This window comes from Felis catus, chromosome F2, assembly GCF_018350175.1.
Source record: "Felis catus isolate Fca126 chromosome F2, F.catus_Fca126_mat1.0, whole genome shotgun sequence".
Classification (NCBI taxonomy): Eukaryota; Metazoa; Chordata; class Mammalia; order Carnivora; family Felidae; genus Felis; species Felis catus.
In genome coordinates this window covers 19,510,499-19,529,588 of record NC_058385.1, presented here as the reverse complement: position 1 = coordinate 19,529,588, position 19,090 = coordinate 19,510,499, and the positions used below count along the sequence as shown (strand labels likewise).

The window sequence follows — 19,090 nt, the reverse complement described above, 5'->3', positions numbered from 1 at the left end:
GCACTGAGCCTGACACGGGGCCCAAACTCATGACCTGCGAGACCATGACCTGAGCTGAAGTTGGCTACTTAACCAACTGAGCCACTCAGGTACCCCAGATTCAGGCTTTTCTAAGAGAAAGCCTTTGGTAACAGAATAAATCATTGCCTTTTCAAAGTTATTGCACCTTTGCTTTCTGTTTATAGGAAGTAAACTAGCACATGCAAAAAGAGTTTTCTTTCTACCTTATTCTTTTATCTTTAATAAATTTAAATGCATGTATCCTAATATCCTCAGGTTACCTGCCTTACTTATGCAACCATTTCTGAGGAAAGCCAATTGAATGGCCCTGCCAACCCAGTCATAGCTGATTGGATCACAGATGGGTGCCAATACCCACCATAATGAAGACCTGGGGTGCAAGCGAGATAAATTGCTACCTCACCAAAAAAGATTTGTGCGGGGAGGATAGATGTTGAGAAACTCATAGAATTTATAATGTTTGAAAAATCATTCCTATAATGCCTGGCTCAGTTGGTTGCGCGTCCAACTCTTGGTTCTGGCTCGAGTCATGCTCCTGGGGCTATAGGATGGAGCCCTGCGTTGGGCTGTGCACCGAGCATGGAGCCTGCCTGGAGTTGTCTCTCTCTCTCTCTCTCTCTCTCTCTCTCTCTCCTCTATCCCTCTCCCCCATTTGCATTCTCTCTCTCTAAAAATAAAAACTAAAAAATAATCATTCTTACAAAACAGGAGTGTAAGAGCAGCGAGGGACATTGTCAAGAGAATGTCTCAGGTACAATCTACTTAAGATAACACCGCTCAGGCTATTGGAATCTTGATCATACTGCCGCCATTGCGGTGGCAGTCTCTAACTGGTTCTGGGAATTTATGTCACTTTGTCTTGATTTGAATACCAGGTGAAGACACCTGGTTTTCTGAGCGTAGTTCATGTGACCGTTCTTTGAGCCAAGCAACAAGGAGAAATTCCTGGCTTCCTGTGGCTGCTTCCAAAACATGCACAATGGAAAGTCTAAACAAATGGGAAGGAGGTTGGATGTGGGGCAGCCCAAATTGACAAAATCTCCTACAATACTTGGCCTAAGGGCTGCTCAACACTAGGCTCCCAGGAAGTCTATGAAGCAGTCTGAAGTGAGCGTTCTGCCCAACAGAGCTAACAGTTACAATGGAAACCAATCAGATGTTTTCTCTTAAAATGTGAGTCATACGGACAGAGTAGTGTATTTGAGGTTCTATAAGCTGAAAAGCAGAAAGAGAGAAGCCAATCAGCAAAAAAAGCAGAAGAAAGGAGGTGTGCCTAAGGAGAAGTCATGAAATAAGACTACAGAGAGTAATTAGGACCAGCAAGACAAGGATTTGTTCAATCGTCATTAGCACAAAACTAGAGAAGGGAGGGGCACCTGAATGGCTCAGTTGGTTCCGTGTCCAACTCTTGATTTACACTTAGGTCATGAGCTCATAGTTCGTGGGTTTGAGCCCCAAGTTGGGCTCTATGCTGATAGTTCAGAGCCTGCTTGGGATTCTTTCTTTCCCTCTCTTTCTGCCCCTCCACTGCTTATGCTGTCTCTGTCTCTCTCTCTTAAAATAAATAAATAAACTTCCAAAAAAAGGAAAACTAGAGAAGGGAGTATCAGAAATGTTATACTGAAGAAAAACCAGATAATCTGGTTTCTAGAGATTATTGTATCACAAATGACTTTCCCATTCTTGATCTTTCCTAAAACACAGATATTCCTATATTTCTTATTTTACGTGTCTTTTAAAAATAATCTCTGCTCTAATTTGGTAGAAAGCAAAACTCTTCCCACAAATAAATTTAAAAATAGAGTAGCTTACAAGAAATAGGCATCTATATCTTGCAAAAGTAACATTTCACAGTAGACAGGGGGGCTTTACTCCACAGAGTGGAGGCATCTTTGCTAACTTTAACATGATACTTATGGGATTGTTCTAGTAATTTCCACTTCAGCCTGGAGAAAGGAAAGGGAAGAAAAACAAGTTCCAGAAAAGCATTTTTTAAAAGGACCTAGAAGTTACCCATTCAATGCTACTCACATAGTAATGGTGAGAACTTAGTCACATGACCACACCTATTCACAAGGGAGGCTGGGAAATTTCGTCTTTAGCAGGGCAACTGTATGCCTAGGAGAAAAAGAAAAGAACAGATTTGGGGTGGAGGGAGGATGATAAGTTACCCTATATCCTAAGGTAATTTGAGCATGTCCCTGTTCCTAACGAGCCCTACTTTTATTTGGAAGTTATCTGATTCATGAACATCTGAAGAAGAAAACAAAAAGGGGTATTTTGTAGATAGACATCTTGATTTTAAAAGATTAATATGTAATAGTATTCTTGTTATCATGCTACCAAATTTCCCAAGTTCTACCTGAATGATTCAGTCTATAGAACAGACTTTTAACCAAAAAATATTTGGTGCCTGTCCCTGATCTTCTTTTCGGGGCTTATGGATGCATTCTCCAGCTTCCAGAAGTATCAAATGCTGAAGGCTCACTGCTCTGCCTTCACTGGACTCATCCTTATCTGCAAGGAATCTCCTTGCCCTTGTCTACATTCCATTTTTTCACCCCCATTGGGGGTCTGCTGATAGCTAATGGCATGGGACACATTTGGAAGATCTGCTTAGGTCCAGAACTCCTTGTAGGATTGATTGGCTGAGGCTTCAGTCGCAATCATAGTGTCAGATTTTCCCTTTTCTCAGTCCTGCCTTCCTCACTTACACAAGACCTAGCTCCTGGGAATACTCTCCCAATAAATGTTTTGCATCCAAATCCCTGTATCAAACTCTATTTTCATGGAACCTGAACTGAGACGTCATGTGACCTGCAGGAGATTTTCTAACAACTTGATCAATAATGAGTCAACTATAAGAACATTTCAATATGATACAGTAATTTGGTTATAATTTTTATATAAACTGTGGAATTCTTCACCACACACTATGAAAAAAAGTACTGCAAATGGGAGATATGTCAGTTTTAAATTAACAAAGAGGGAGTACCTGTGTTTCATTACGTATGAAGGAAAATAAAACAGAAAATATTCTAAATGCTGTTGAGCATTCAAAGGACAATGTAAGATAAAAAGATGGAAGGTAAAAAAAATCACTTGGGAGAAACATTATTGGCTTTTTATTCCATAATGCATTTATCAGAATAAATAGTACATGAACCAGGCAGCCTTCTGAAATCTTTTCTTTATACCATCTTTAGGAAACAGAATAATTAATGAAAATTTTGTGGGAAACCACATAGATTCAAAATAAAGTTCTCTTGTGTTTGAAATCAACATAAATTTATTTTCAACCGTATATGAAAAAGAAAATTTTAATGTAAATAATATTCTGTATTACAGAATGTTAACTATCTCTGTACTGTATCTATTCTGTTACATGAAATTCAAATTTCACATTTGCTTCTTTATCGTTCCTAAAGCTACCATGAGAAAATGTTAGTCTTCCAGCAGTTAAAAGAATTATCCATCTGTTAATCAGATGTCCAATATTATTTACTCTCTCCTCAGTAAACATATGGTCATTATATTTAGCTACCAAATGTGGCAATTCAATGAGAAAAATATTCCAAATAATGAATATAAAATGTGACTAAGTTTTTGGTAGCTAGTCCTTAATGCTAAATTCTAACAGTCTGAGAATGGGGTGAAAATGAAGGACATTACAAAGCATTCCTACTCTCTGATGAATCTAATCTATCAAACATCTCTGGACAACTTCTTTTACTCAGTTCAGGTGGGTTTTGTTTTGTTTTGTTTTGTTTTGTTTTGCTTTGCTTTGTTTTATTTTGAAATAAGAGGAGCAGCCCCCTGAAACAAAAACAACAAAACTGAAAATCACTCTGAATGGTTTCTAAAATATAGACATCTGGTCACAAGTTCTCAAATATTTTTATTTTAAAAACCACACTTGGTTCTGACTGAAGTTTGGAGGGTTTGCATGATTGCTGTTTGTTTTATCATATAGATGTTTCTCTTAGTTTAGAGACTGGTGGTTACAAATTTCTTGCCTTCCCACACCCATGTATGCCTCTTTTTTCCTCCTCTGTGAGAAAATTTGAATATTGCTTTCAGCCACTGTAATTTTCGTTCTTTCATTCCTTTTGTTTATTTAGTGTTTAAACATTTATTTGTTTATTTTGAGAGAGAGAGCGTGCACATGGGTGTGAGCACATGAGATCAGGGGAGGGGCAGAGAGAGAGAATCCCAAGCAGGCTCTGCACTGAGGGGCTCGACCTGATGATTGTGACATCATGACCTGAGTCGAAATCAAGAGTGGGAACCTCAACCGACTGAGCCACCCAGGTGCCCTCCTTTCACTCCTTTTAGACCTTAAATTCCCTTTCCCCAAACTAGAGAATTCCAAAGAAAGACCACAATGGACCTTAATACGTCTTTGACTCTGACACTGAAGAAGCAAGTATTAAAAACACGTGGGGGCAGGGGCACCTGGGTAGCTCAGTTGGTTAAGCGTCTGACTCTTGGTTTCCACTCAGGTCATGATCTCACAGTTTCGGGAGTCTTGATTCTGTGCTGGCAGTGCGGAGTCCACTTGGGATTCTCTCTCCTCTCTCTGTCCCTCCCGTGCTCACGCTGTCCTTGTTTCTCTCAAAATAAATACACTTAAACAAAAAAAGGGGGAATAATAATGTTACTGTTGTTGTTTTTCATTTGTAAGTATATTGGTCATGAGGAAGAGGAGAAGAGTTTAAGATAGACAGTGTGCCTGTTAATGTTAGCAAATAATAGAGATATATAATCAAGGCAACTAATTCTTTATGACCCTGCTCTGGGCCCTGCATGAGGTTGCCATATTGTCACAAAAAAGGGATTTGGTAGTTGGATGTAGTGCCTGCCTTTCTTCATCTTTATTTACTTCTTAACAAACACATGGGGCTTTGACCTTAAAATTAGGTGCCCTGGGTTTCTAGTTTTCCTGTCTTACTTACCACCATGTCTTAGAGCTCACTCGTTTTAAATTAAAAAAAAAAAAATTTTTTTCAAAACGTTTATTTATTTTTGGGACAGAGAGAGACAGAGCATGTACGGGGGAGAGGCAGAGAGAGAGGGAGACTCAGAATCAGAAACAGGCTCCAGGCTCTGAGCCATCAGTTCAGAGCCTGACGCGGGGCTCGAACTCCTGGACCGCGAGATCGTGACCTGGCTGAAGTCGGACGCTTAACCGACTGCGCCACCCAGGCGCCCCGAACTCGTTTTAAATTTAACTCTGAGTTCATCTTGGGACATTATTCTGCCCTCAATTGTTCTGATGAGTTCGGCCTGAGGTGTCCAGGCCCTAGTACACTGTTGGCACAACACATCTGGGTAAAATATCAATATTATCAAAAGACCCTATAATGTCAGGATCAATGATTGGGGAAATCATGCTGAAGAGGTGTCAGGGATGTTTCACATTTCCTCCCTTTGTTAACTGAGTATAGCCCAGAAAAGGAACTGATCTGAAATTGACAGTGCCTTTCCTTGCCACTAGAATAAGTCAGCTGAGGATAAAGATATCAGAAGCTACCTTACTATAGGTATCTATACCCAGAGAGCCCTGGCTTCATCATAAATTGTGGTTTTCAGGGGTCGGTACCCAGATTCAGGCTGCTGTAGACTCAGCCCCATTAGCAGACGTATCTGTAAAGCAGAAGTGTGAAGTCTGCCTTGGTTCATGTAGATATTTATTATTGATAGCTGTCCTCTGATGCTAAGGGAAGGCAGTGTACGTTGAACACCTTTGCTCTGTGCTAGCATTTGTTCTGGTACAATAGTAACCTCGGTTTGATTCTTTTTCTTCCTTCTGTGATAAGTTAACTATCGTGATAGTCTGAAAGGAAGTTCTAACTTTTCTTATGCTATAATCTAAAATGGACGGGAAGAACAGCTAAACGTTTTGAGTGGATCGTTCTAAAAATAAACAGGAAGCATTGTTTTTATAAAAGGATTAGAAACTGAGTAAATTAATCTAAGCCACATCAGTGAGTTAGTGAAAGGGTTGAGGAACAGATTTCATGTTTTATGACATCTGGTCTGGTTCTTAGACTCCTTGTCTACTGTCTCACTGTGTGTTCCTGGAAAAATCACTTCCCATATACTCATTTTATGGGAAAATTACATTAAATCCATCTTATAAATGTACTTAGGGAAATCTCAAATTCCCTGAGGGCTGGGCTGGTGTCTGTTTTCACTTGCTTACACATGCATTGCTGCCTCTTGTAATTGAGGAGGACATTCCTGATGACTTACTATCTGCACGTTTCAAAAGACCAACTCAAAGCAAAGTCCTTTTCTCCTAACCCACAGAACTTTTATAGACCTTCATTCATGGAATGGGCTGTAAAGATCCTAGTGAAGCACGTCAGACAGTTGAATGCTTCAGACTTCTGTTCTCCGTCTCTTCAAAATTTCTACCTCTCCTTCAATTTTCAGTATTTATATAAGAAAGACTCCATTACTTGTAAATAGTTTTTAACACCTTCTAGTGTGTTAGCATGACTGATTAGATTCCACTGGCCATTCCAAGCAGCACTTGTGAAGGGCAATGCGGCGGAGACCAAGAGAGGAGAGCTCCAGGGAAGGAGGGGCCACCATGACTTTCTTACATTGGAGTGACAAGGGGTTTTATTCCCTGTCCTTGATTTTCTGCTTGGAAACTATTGCCTCAAGTACTAACTTTGAGTCCAGTATAGGTAAAGAAATGAAAGTCCCCATTTTGATGTGATCTTTATGAGCGCATCATAGTCATATGGGCCAGAAAGCTGTTGAGTCATGCACCCAAATTCATGATGATTATTTGAGAGTAGCAGAGGGGACACTTCTGCTGCAGAGGAGTCTCTTGCCAGGCCCAGAGTCATGCAACTGGTGATGCCAACAATTTACCTTTCAGTTCTACCTGAGATTCTCAAGGAGACCTATTCACAGACATTCTGCTAAGTCAATGTGTGTCTTTAGTCTGCCGGGTTCAATTGTGGAGGTGAGGTAGTGAAAGAGGCTATGGAGGTGGATTCCAGAGTCCCCACTCCTATTCAAACTCTAAAAAAACATCCTGATTAGATCAAGACTTGGGTTTATGATTTCCTTGGGGGAAAAAACACCCCCATGACTTCTTCATTCAGGTTTTTATACATAAAACAGAGCAACGTCATTTTTTCAGTAGAACTGTTAGCATAGCTTAAATAACTGGGAAATAAACATACATGTTCTACTTTTAAATATTCATGTCACAGTAGAGTAATTGATCTGAATATATTGCAAGGAACAGAGCTCTATCTCCCTCGATGCTGTCATCATGGCCAGAAAGAGATGTTTCAGTGAAGTATCATCAAAAACATGGGCCACATAAAAAATGTGAGTCAGAGACCCTATACCTAATCAGTCTTCTGAAACAAATGGTACTGATTACAACATGCCTATAGTTTCTTTCAAATTCTTCCAAAAATGATATACTGAATGAAATATATAAGCTATTAAAAATGAAGAGCAAGCAGGCAACTGGAAATAAAAGTGCTAACATGCCACTTTAAGTGGGAACACATGGTCCCATGGAATATGGGTGTGGACAATCTAATGCTAAAACAAGGGATTATAAGAATGACATTGCAAACAAGTAGCTTCAGAGCCCGAAGGAGAACTATTTTTCTCCTTTTCCACTGTCTCTCATTACTCTGTCATTTTGGAGCAATTTCCAGGTTCAGTGGGATTCAGGAAAAGCAACATCACTGGTAAAAACTCACCAATATTGGCAATATTCCCCCAAATGAAACCTACATGGGACTATGTTAAAGCTAACACTAGTTTGTGCGATATTTCACAGACAGAGTGCAAACTGGACTGATTTATGTCTTTGTTTTGGAGATGGAATTTTTCATGATCCATTAACGGATTTCTTTTCTTGAATTCTGTAACAAAATGAGTAATCTGCTTCATTTTAAAATAAACAATGGGCCTTGAGAAAGCTCAACTTTCCCCTTTAATAACAATACTCAAAATATGCAATGTCCCAATGGACAATTAAAAAAAATAAAGATAGTGCTGAAGATGTAATAAGTAATTACACCGGTATCCAAGATTATTTTTACGTACATAAGGTGTGATTAACTTTATTCAGCATATTTTTTTATAAACAAGTAACATTAGGGGCACCTGGGTGGCTCGGTCAGGTAAGCCTCTGACTCTGGATTTCCACTCAGGTCATGTTCTCGCAGTTTGTGAGTTTAAGCCCTGCATCATTGTGGAGCCTGCCTGGGATTCTCTCTCCTTCTCTTTCTGCCCCTCTCCAACGCTGGTTCTGTCTCTCAAAAATAAATAAATAAACTAAAGAAAAAAAAGCACAATTAAACAAGTAACATTACAACTGAAGCCTGTGGAATAGAGACACATTGTGTCTCATCACTCCTTGGTATAACTACCCATTTCCCTTAGTCAGTTGAAGGCAAACCAAAATAGTGTTTAAGCTATAGAATGGGAGAGATTTTAGTGACAGAGAAATAAAAACAAAAGAAATGGAAAGAGGCGAAAGGAAATTTGGGTCATCAGTCATTCTCTTTGCATGTATTCTGGTTTTATATGTTGAGTGGTTTAGAAGATTTTGCTAACACCTGTGAACACACGGATACTTCTCTGCTAAAACTTGAGATGGTAACCAAGGCTATCAGGTAGCATGCCCCCTAATTAGAACATGTTTGGGAATGGATAATATGGACAGTGATTTACTATGGCAGCTGTACAGAGGGTCACTAGACCTTGAGTTTCGGCTTATGGAGTTGTACCATGTATAGCTTCCCGCATTCACTCACCAGCTAAATATAGTTTGTTTACTTGCTTGAATGGGAGGTGAAAGGACTATAGCAATACATTTTATACTATGCACCTGTTAGGAGGAAGAACTAATGAGTGAAGTCAGGAAGGAAACATTAAAACGTTTTTCCAAGGAAGCAAAAAAGAGTTCGAATCTGACAGTCCTTTTGTCACAGGTTCTCTTCCAGCTATTGCAAACTGGTCTGTCTGCCCAAGTGACACTCTGTTTGAGATCATGGTTAAGGGCACAGATTTTAGAGTAAGGCAGGCATTAAGGTCAAATCTTAGCTTTGCCGCATGTTGATTTGTTGAATGCTTGGCAAATTGTTAAGCTCTTGGAATTTCTAGCTCTTTATCCGCTCAGTTGATTTTCTCCCATGGGCGAGAATGAAATAAGGCAATGCATGTAAAATGCTTACCAGAATACCTATCACTTATTAGAAGAATAATCTATTCTTGGAGGAGACTGTGATCTTCTATAACCCACCCTCTGTGTCACTGTGCTGAGGTCAAGTTTGATTCCCCTTCTTCCTCAACTTGGCTTTCCAGGCTCATTCTCATTTCCTACTCTGATCTTTTATCTTTTGTAAATTTTGCCCATGATTCCATGGTAACTTCCCTGTCCTTCCTGGAAGGAAGGAAAGCTTATCTGTGTCTTAGGACATTTTCTTTTGCCTTTCCTGCTGCCTTGGCAGGTTTTCCCCTGATCTTCATGTGGCTATTTTCCTTCTTTGGTTTGGTGTCATTTTTCATATCACACCCCCAATTAGACTTTTCCTGAACAACATTAGCCTTCTGCTTTCTCACCATTGACATTGCCCTATTTTTTTGTCTTCATAGCCCTTCTATTACCTTACAGTGGTTTTTTGTATTTATTTTCTGTCTCTCTCCACTGGAACGTGAGCTCCATGAGACCATTGCTGCAAAACTAAAGTAGTGTAGGACATGTAGTTAATGTTAAAATAGTATGTTGAATAAATGAATAAATTTATTGAACCTCTACTCTGTGCTAGAGACTATTGGGGATTAAGAATATTGTGGTCAAGGGGCGCCTGGGTGGCGCAGTCGGTTAAGCGTCCGACTTCAGCCAGGTCACGATCTCGCGGTCCGGGAGTTCGAGCCCCGCATCGGGCTCTGGGCTGATGGCTCAGAGCCTGGAGACTGTTTCTGATTCTGTGTCTCCCTCTCTGCCCCTCCCCCGTTCATGCTCTGTCTCTCTCTGTCCCAAAAAATAAATAAACGTTGAAAAAAAAAAAAAAAGAATATTGTGGTCAGAAAAACAGACATCATCCATGTATGCTTGGAATTGCAGGGGAGGAAAAATAATTTACCCTTCTGTGTTCTCTGTTGAGATTTCCCTGTAATAAAAAGATTAACAAGAAAAAGACAAGCAGAATCTGAACAATATATATACCTTCTGTATACATGGGAAATACTCAGGAAAACAGAGTAACTCCCCTAAAGTGGCCCAAGCCATCACTTTAAATATCTTCCTCAGCTAAAGACAAAAGATGTAGAGAGGGGCGGGGTACCTGGGTGGCTCAGCTGGTTAAGCCTCAGACTTCAGCTCAGGTCGTGATCTTAAGGTTCGGTTTGGAAGGTTCGGTTTGTAAGTTCAAGCCCCGCATTGGGCTCTATGCTCTCAAAGAGCAGAGCCCAATTCAGATCCTGTCTCTCTCTCTGCCTCTGCCCTCCCTAGCTCTCAAGTGTACCCTCTCTCTCCCTCAAAAATAAATAAACATAAAAAAAAAAAAGAAGTAGAGGGGTGGAGGAGTCAGTTTGGGGAGGTTTTCAGCAAAGCACAGTAAAGGAGAGTATAGTTGTTATGCAGATGTAAGTCTTGGCCTTCTCCATTGATAAGAGCTTCTCTTTTTCTAGAGGGAGGGAGACACCTTTACAAATGGAGATTCCCCTTATAAATGTAAATGTCTTTTACAAAGGGTGGCAGAGGAATTCCATACAAAACGTGCTGGCCCTGAAATGGCTCAGGATAGTGGAACCAGAGAAAGATAATGGTGTGGCCCATTGGACTCTCAGCCCACTGTCAGCTCCTTTGGGAATAAATCCCGGGAAGGGACTGTAGTGACTGAAATCCAGCTGAAAATCTGCAGATGGTTATTTTTTCTTTTCTTTTCTTTTCTTTTCTTTTCTTTTTTCTTTCCTTTCCTTTCCTTTCCTTTCCTTTCCTTTCCTTTCCTTTCCTTTCCTTTCCTTTCCTTTCCTTTCCTTCCCTTCCCTTCCCTTTCTCTTTTTTTTCTTTCTTTTACTTCTGCTCAGTTTTCTCAGAATGTTGATTCCTTCTTTAGCTAAGAAGGGAAGCGGGTCAGAAGGAAAGTCCCGCATAAGGTTTTTCCATGTTTTCACATTTAACTCAGAATAATATATATAAATTCAAGAATAGAAATGATTAATAATAATTTGAGATTAAATATACTTAAAATTTTTAAATAAGACTGGTAAATAGAATAGAGAAATAGGAGTAAGCAAAAGTATATAAAATCAGCTCACTCATGGAACAGTCTAAAGATACTGTTATGCCCAGAATTCGTGATCCCCAAAGACCACTAGGGAGCCGAGTCCGATGCAAAAGCAAAGAGCCTTTATTCGAGCTAGCTCGAGCTCAATCCCCTACCTGCACCGACGCAGCGGTGAGATACCAGGGAAAAAGAGCGAGTTTCAAAAGGACAAAGGTTTTATTGGGGCCTGGGGGCAGTTGGTGAGGTAATGGCTATGGCCTCAGCCGATTGGCTGGGGAGGGGTCCTGGGGAAGGGTCCGGCAGGTGAGGGAGGGTTTACTCGAGGGGAGGAGGTGTGGTCAAGGTGAAGGACACAGAACAAGATGGAGTCAAGGGGAAGAGGTGTGGTCAAGGTAAAGGACACAGAACAAGATGGAGTCGGCTGGCATAGGCCCGCCCTTTCAATACCATATTTGTATAAAACTTGGATAATTAAAGAATTATGCCTCAAGAATGTCTTTGAAAGATCGTGATAACCACTAGTACTATTAAAAATATATTGAGTACTTTTAAAAACACTAGAGAAGCCAAAAGCTAAGAAAACATATTCTGCAGTATTTCACACAGCAGAAAATATAAAACAAATAAGACAGATGTATAAAATAAGTTGATAAAAGTGAAGCTGAAATCATCAGTTATGGAAGTAACATAAATTATTTTAAAACTATTTAAAAACAAAGACTCTGGGATTGCGTTACTAAACAAAATCCAGCTAAAAATTATGCATATGCTATAAATCTAACAAGTAAAGCAAGATATTAAAAAGAAATGGGCAGAGCCATCAGGAAAAAACAAAAAAAGAAAGTGAGGGAAGTATGGGTGTATAAAGTTAGCTGTAGGCAAAGTGAAAAGGCATTAAATGGGGGGGGGGTCATTTGTAATTAAAGGAAAAATCTTACAAAAAAGCTTACCTTAAAATTGCAAATGTAATTCCCATGAAATAGCAAATGCCGACCAAGCTAACATCAAACTATGTAAAACAAAACTATATAAGTCTAAAGAAATAAATAAAAACAGAATTGGAAGAAAATTTACTACCTCACTCAGTCCTGAGATTTAAAAAATTAAAACAACACCCCCCCCCCCACCAAAAGAGCGAGAGAGTAAAACATTATAGGAATGTATTTCTTTAAAATTGAATAATAGATGTAACAATTAAAAAAATTTTTTTTAATGTTTATCTTTATTTTTGAGATGGAAAGAGACAGCATGAGTGGGGGAGAGGCAAAGAGAGAGGGAGACACAGAATCTGAAGCAGGCTCTAGGCTCTGAGCTGTCAGCATAGAGCCCGATGTGGGGCTCAGGCTCACAAACCTGGAGATTATGACCTGAGCTGAAGTCAGATGCTCAACCGACTGAGCCACCCAGGCACCCCAATAGATATAACAATTTAAAAAATCAAGTATTATTTTTCTTGTCTACTAGCTATGTGATTTCAATGCTCCCTCTGTAAATGAAAGATATTAAAAATATATCGTCACAGTGATGGAGTTTTGGGGTGATGATGGTGGGTTTGGAGCTGTCGGCCATGAAAGAATTCTTGAGGATGTCTTTGGTGCAAAAAGGTGATTTTCTTAAAACAGGGGGACAGGACCCATGGGCAGAAAGAGATGCACTGGGGTTGTGATGGGTAACTGATATGATACACTCAGGTTGGGGGAGGGGGTCAGGGATAAAGTCTCTAAGACATATTTTGGAAGCAAGGTTTTCAGGACCTTGAGGGGCTAGGTATTGTTAGGAAAACACCATTTATTACTGTTTAGTAAAACCTCAGTGGTGAGACCCTTCAGGTGTATATCAGGGGGCCACAAGCTTGGAGTATGATTACCAGCATATATCTGGGGGGAGTCGAGATAAAGGAAGTTTCCAAAGGAATTCTTATATGTTAAAGTAGACTTACAGGATAGTGAGGGGTCAGGATAATGTTAAGCCAAGGTTCTCTTTTGCCCCTAGAAAAGTATCATCATCAAGGTGGCTGAGCTCCTAGAGGGAGGTCACTCTGCCTGTTTCAAGGACTTGTCACTGGGCTGTAGGCAGTAAGGGAATTTGATTTTTCATTTGCTTTTGTTTCCCACATCACCAGGGCAAACATTTAAGCCCTCTTACATCTTGATAAGGGTAATATTAGGGCTCCAGGAGTAAAAGTCTACAGGTTTCTGGAGATTAGGCTATGGATAAGATTGCCTTTTTCTTGCAGTTTACTAAGTTATCCGTAAACTGAAGAAGACTCCTGTCCTGCATGTGACAGTCTATCAGTCAGCCCTTTGCTTCTTTTCCTCTCCCTTGTTCTTGGGCAGCTGGGAGTGTCATAGGAATAGCACACATATCCCACCTGGCAGTTGTGGGGGTGGGGGTGGGGGTGGGGAATGCCGTTAGCCTGTACTTGGCCTTCAGCTTGCCCCATGTTCCCTCATCAACAGTATGATTAGGTAGATTAAATGAGATAATATCTATAATTGCATACCATAGTACCAGCTAAACTCTTAAAAATGCTATTAATATTATTGTTATTAGTAAGAAAAATATTGCCTACTCATTTATTCTATCTTTGGGTGGAATGTTCTTTTTTCTTTTAATTTTCTTTTAATTTTTTAATGTTTTTTTTTTTTTTTTTTTTTTTTTTTGATAGAGAAAGAGAGCACAAGTGAGTGGGAGAGCAGAGAGAGAGGAGGACCGAGTTTTTTGAGGCAGGTTCTGTGCTGACAGCAGAGAGCCCAACGTGTGCTCCAAATTCATGAACTATTAGATCATGACCTGAGCCAAAATCAAGAGTCAGGTGCTTAACTCACTTAGTCACCCAGTCACCCCTGACAAAGAAAACTTCTAAGGAAAACCTGAACCAGCCAATTTCTATTAAAAATAAAAGTACATAATAAAAGTTTATTTAAAGATAACACAAATACATGTAAATTTAAGTCTACCAGTTCTAACACTTAGAAACTATCTAGACATTATTATAACCTCAGAGATACAGCCAAAGTTGTACTCAAAGGAAAATTCATTGATTTAAAACCTTTTGTTAGAAAGTGAAAATAAATAAACCAAACACTCTACTAGAGGTTTTTGAATGGCAATGGAATTACATTAAGGAAGCAAGAAGAAACAAAATAAAAAGGAAAGCCGAAAGATGATGTCAAATATCAAAAATGTAATTGTTACTTTGGTAAGCAGAATCATGTGTTTTCCCATCCCTCCCAGAAGTTCATGCCCTGATCCCTGGGGCCTGTTAGGTTCCACAACAAAGGAGAATTAAGGTTGTGAGAGAATTAAGGTGACTAATTAACTGTTTGTCAAACAAGGAGGTTACTCAGGCTAGTCTGGATGGACTCAACAGAATCCGAAGAGTCCTTCAAGTGAAAGAGAGAGGCAGAAGAAGAGACAGCATTAGAGGCAGATGTGACTACAGAGGTTTAGTGACACGACGTGGAAGAACTGGACCCCTCCCTTGTGTCTAGCTTTGCAGGTGGAGAAATGGAACCTCAAGACAAAGAATGGAGGTGACTCTTGAAGTTGGAGAGGCAAGGATATGGAATCACCCCTGGCATTGCACTCCGAAAATGTCCTGCCCACATCTCGATTTCAGTCTTGAGACCTGCATCAGTTCTGACATACACACCCATGAAATGATAAATTGGTGTTGTTTTCAGGCATCAACTCTGTGCAATTTGTTAGGGCAGCTACAGAAAGCAACCACAAATATATCCAAGAACTTGTATTAGAAACTATCAGATAAGACAAACTTCTGATTTTAAAGAGGATCAAAAAGCTCAATAAATCATGAGTAACGTTTTAATGAGATTAACAAGAGATGAAAGTGATTAGAGTGAATATAATTCTATGGTAATATATTTGAAAATCTTGAGCAAATAGGAGATTATATTGGGAAATATAAATTAGCAAAGCTGACTTAGATATAGGGGCCTGAATTAACTGATAATCACAGAAAAAAACATACAAATATGTATAAAATAATTTTATTCAGGAATGTGTCTTTTTAGACTTTGGTGAGCTTATTTTTTAAATTCCAAGGAAAAGATTTCTGTATTATGTAAGTTATTCCAAGATTTAGAAAAATAAAAAAGTCTATTTTATTCAGAGTATTTTATGAAGTTGGTAGAACCTTGACATTAAAACAAACAAAAGATAATCCAGAACAGTAAAGTGGACAACTTTATTTATAGATATAAAAATTAAAATTCTTGGAACAGAACTTAAAATATGGTTCATTAGTTTGAGATGTGACAAAAGTGGTGTCACCCTACAGTATGAAAGAAAGGTGCACAGCACAAAGTGGATAATTATATACCCTACATTACACCAAAATGTATTCCAGAGGAGGAAACAGTTAAATATTATTGCCATTAAAAAAAAAAAAACCTGGAGTATGTAATATCATCGTGAAGGAAGGATCACAAATAGATAAGGAAGGGATACATCATTTTTAAATGGCACAGAAAAATCTAGCTATTCACATTTAAAAGATAATTTTTAACACTGATCACATCTTTCTCACTAAATTAAAAGCCAGATAAATTAGAGTTAAATGACAGAGCCATTTAAAAATGGAACTTTTAAAAAAGTTGCTTTGTGACAGGTAGGTTGCTCAGAGTCTGGACCAATTCTTGAAGATGTTGGAGGACTCTATTTGTTGGGATGCTGTATAAATGCCACTGGAGAGGTCTCTGATCATTCAAGCAAAAATATCTTCCTCTGGCCACTCCATATCTCTGCCTTTGTATCTCATTTACGGCACTCATTACAGTCTATGAGTGTCTCATTTATTTCTTGCTTTGTTTATGATCTGATAACTCTCTGAAATGTATGTTGCATGAAGCTGGGGACTTTATCTCATCTCCATTCTCTAGACTGCATAGAGCAGCCTATCAAGTAATATTTTTTTAGATAAATGAAGGCATGAATGAATGAATGAATTCATTTTTTTTTCTGTAAGCCTTATGTTATTTACTTGAAATCCAGGGGATATTCCATCATTATGGTTTATTCATAAATCATATAATCCATTTATACTTCAGATGGGAAATAAATTTGTCCAAAATTAGGTAGGGCGGAATAAATACCAACGTCCCATGTACTAAAGATGCAAGGAGCCCCTCTGGCATCTTATGATGCTTCCATCCACAGACTTAAACCTAGACTCATGCATATGGATAACAGAGGGAAAAGCTTTTACTGCTGCAGGGGAATCAGAGAGAGACGTGCATAATACAACATCTTGATCGTATGAAGTTAAATTAATTACAATGTATTAGCTATCAACCAACCAGTTGGTGGAGTTGAATACCAGTTACAATTTAATACAGCCTCTGTTTATCCTCTAAGGGAAAATTTCTATTTATCTTCAGAAGTTGCTTTGTAGGCACAGTTAAATTTTATAGCATCAGGAAACCAGTGGTAGCTTGGTAACCTGAAGGCTACCTCACTAGGAAAACAGAACTCTGATGATCTAAGATGTCTGACAGAAGAACAAGACAGGCATTGTGAAAAGGCTCCTGTTTTTATTTTTGTCTCTTTTCCAAATTTACTTCCACATAAACAGTGTTTTCTCCACTACTTATTTCTCATCATTTCCAAACCTACCATGCCTAATATTTGGTTTATTTAATAATCTTACTTTTGTTCTCAAACAAACCTGATGATAGTGTAACTAATGTCTTCTTGAATGTGAGGAAACAATAATGTACATCACTTGATGTTTCCAGGAGTTTATTTAATGGTGTATACAGGAAGTATCAAGCTGATAATGATTCTGGAAAATGGAGTATCTATTTTCATCATATACTCAGGGCTGGAAATGATTTTTTTCCCCTCCTGAAAGCCCTCCCGTACATAAAGCATATGGAAAATACTGATGTTCCAGGGAAATACTGATGCCATAGAGAGAACACAGTTGCCAGGAAGAACGGAGCACTCAAGAGAGAGAAATGCATAAAACATCGCCTGGCACATAATAGATTCTCAATAATATTTGTTTAATAAGTGAATAAATATGTTCTCTGTTAAGAAATCAAGCAGGCAGCCTGGAACGAACCATGCAGATTGAAAGGAAAGAAAATTTGGGCAGGAAATACATTGTTGATGGCTTTCAGCAAATTGATTTGTCAAGACTCTTTGTGATTAGCAATAAGGGTTCTGAAAAGAAACACGGATTTCCAACAGTGCCCAATGGGAGAACAATAATAATTGGAACATAGTAAAGGACAGAGTAGATGGGAGAGACCAAATTGTCAGCAGAAAGGTCAAATTTTGTCACCAATTCTTCGGTAAGAAGGAATAGTGGATTATTGTTGTTTATTCTATGATTATTTTCTTCCAAATAACAGCATTCATGTATGCATTTGGTCATTTATTCATCTTTCACTAACTGCTCATTGAACACTTTTTGTGTGTTTACATGTACCAGGCACTCCTATAGGCAACAGACACAGCAAATGAACAAAATAGGTGAAGTCTCTGGTTTCACGGTGTGTTTGCTCTTATGGGAGGATTTAGGCAACACATAAAAATGTGCACTCCCACTACTCTAAGTCAACAGGGTCTTGGAAGTTCTAATAATAAGATAGGAAAGGAAATAAGGGGCATACACATTAGATAGGAGGAAGTAAAATTGTTTCTCTTTGCACATGACTTGATTGTTTACATAGAAATTCCCCAGGAATCTACCAGAAATACTTTGTAGAACTAATAAGTAAGTTCAGCAAGGTCACAGGATAATGTAAAATCAAAAACAAAATCAGTTGCATTTCCGAATACTAATATTGAACATGCAAGAATATGAAATTAAAAACATGGTATCACTTAGAATTGCTCCAAAGAAAAAGAAATACTTGGGTTTAAGTCTAATACACATATACAAGATTTCTATGCTAAAAATTACTAAACACTGATGAAAAAATTAAAAAAGATCTAAATAAAAGGAGAGACATCCATGCTCATGGACTAGGAGATACTATATATTAAAGATGTCAATCTAGTCTAAATGTATCTATAGATTTAATATCTTTTTTATCAATATCCTAGTGAGGTTTTGTTGTTGTTGACATAGATTTGTTTACTCTAAAATTTATATGAAAGGGCACAGATCCTAGCATAGATTAAAAAAAAATCTTGATAAATAAAACTAAATTTTGAGGTATCACTCTACCTGATATGAAGGCTTGTAGTTATAGGAATCGAGACAATGTGGTATTATGAGAGAAACACATAGATCCATGAAACAGATGTAGAACCAGCACTCAACCCACACAAATATGCTCAATTGATTTTGACAAAAGTGTAAAACCAGTTCAATGAGGTAGGATAGCCTTTTCATCAAATAAGCTCACATTTTTACAAAAATGAACTGAAAATGGATCATGGGCTTAAATGTAAAATGTAAAACTAGAAAACTTTTAGAGAAAAAAGTAATGAAAAATATTTGGGACCAGGATCTAGGTACAGAGTTCTTAGACTTGATCCAGGAACAAATAATAAATTGGACCTCGTAAATCAGGTGAACAGACAAACTACAGACTGGAGAAAATATATGAAAACCACATGTCCATCTAAGAACTAGTATCTAGAAAATACAAAGTGCTGTCAAAACTCAACAGTGAGAGGGCTTCCAGGGAAGGTGGCAGAGTAGGAAGACCCTAACTAACTCACGTCATCCCATGGACTCAACTAGATAACACCTACATCAGTGTAAATAACCCAGAGAATGACCTGAAGACTGGCTGAACTGACTCTCC

General features: G+C 38.6%; 1 long non-coding RNA gene across 1 annotated transcript in view; it reads right to left on the bottom strand.

The window, feature by feature from the left end:
* Positions 1-1,491: 1,491 nt before the first annotated feature.
* The window catches only part of LOC123383127, an 87,812-nt gene continuing 70,213 nt past the window's right edge, over positions 1,492-19,090 (bottom strand). Inside the window, exon 3 of the long non-coding RNA XR_006592526.1 lies at positions 1,492-2,139. This is a non-coding gene — a long non-coding RNA (uncharacterized LOC123383127). The remainder of the gene's footprint in view (positions 2,140-19,090) is intronic.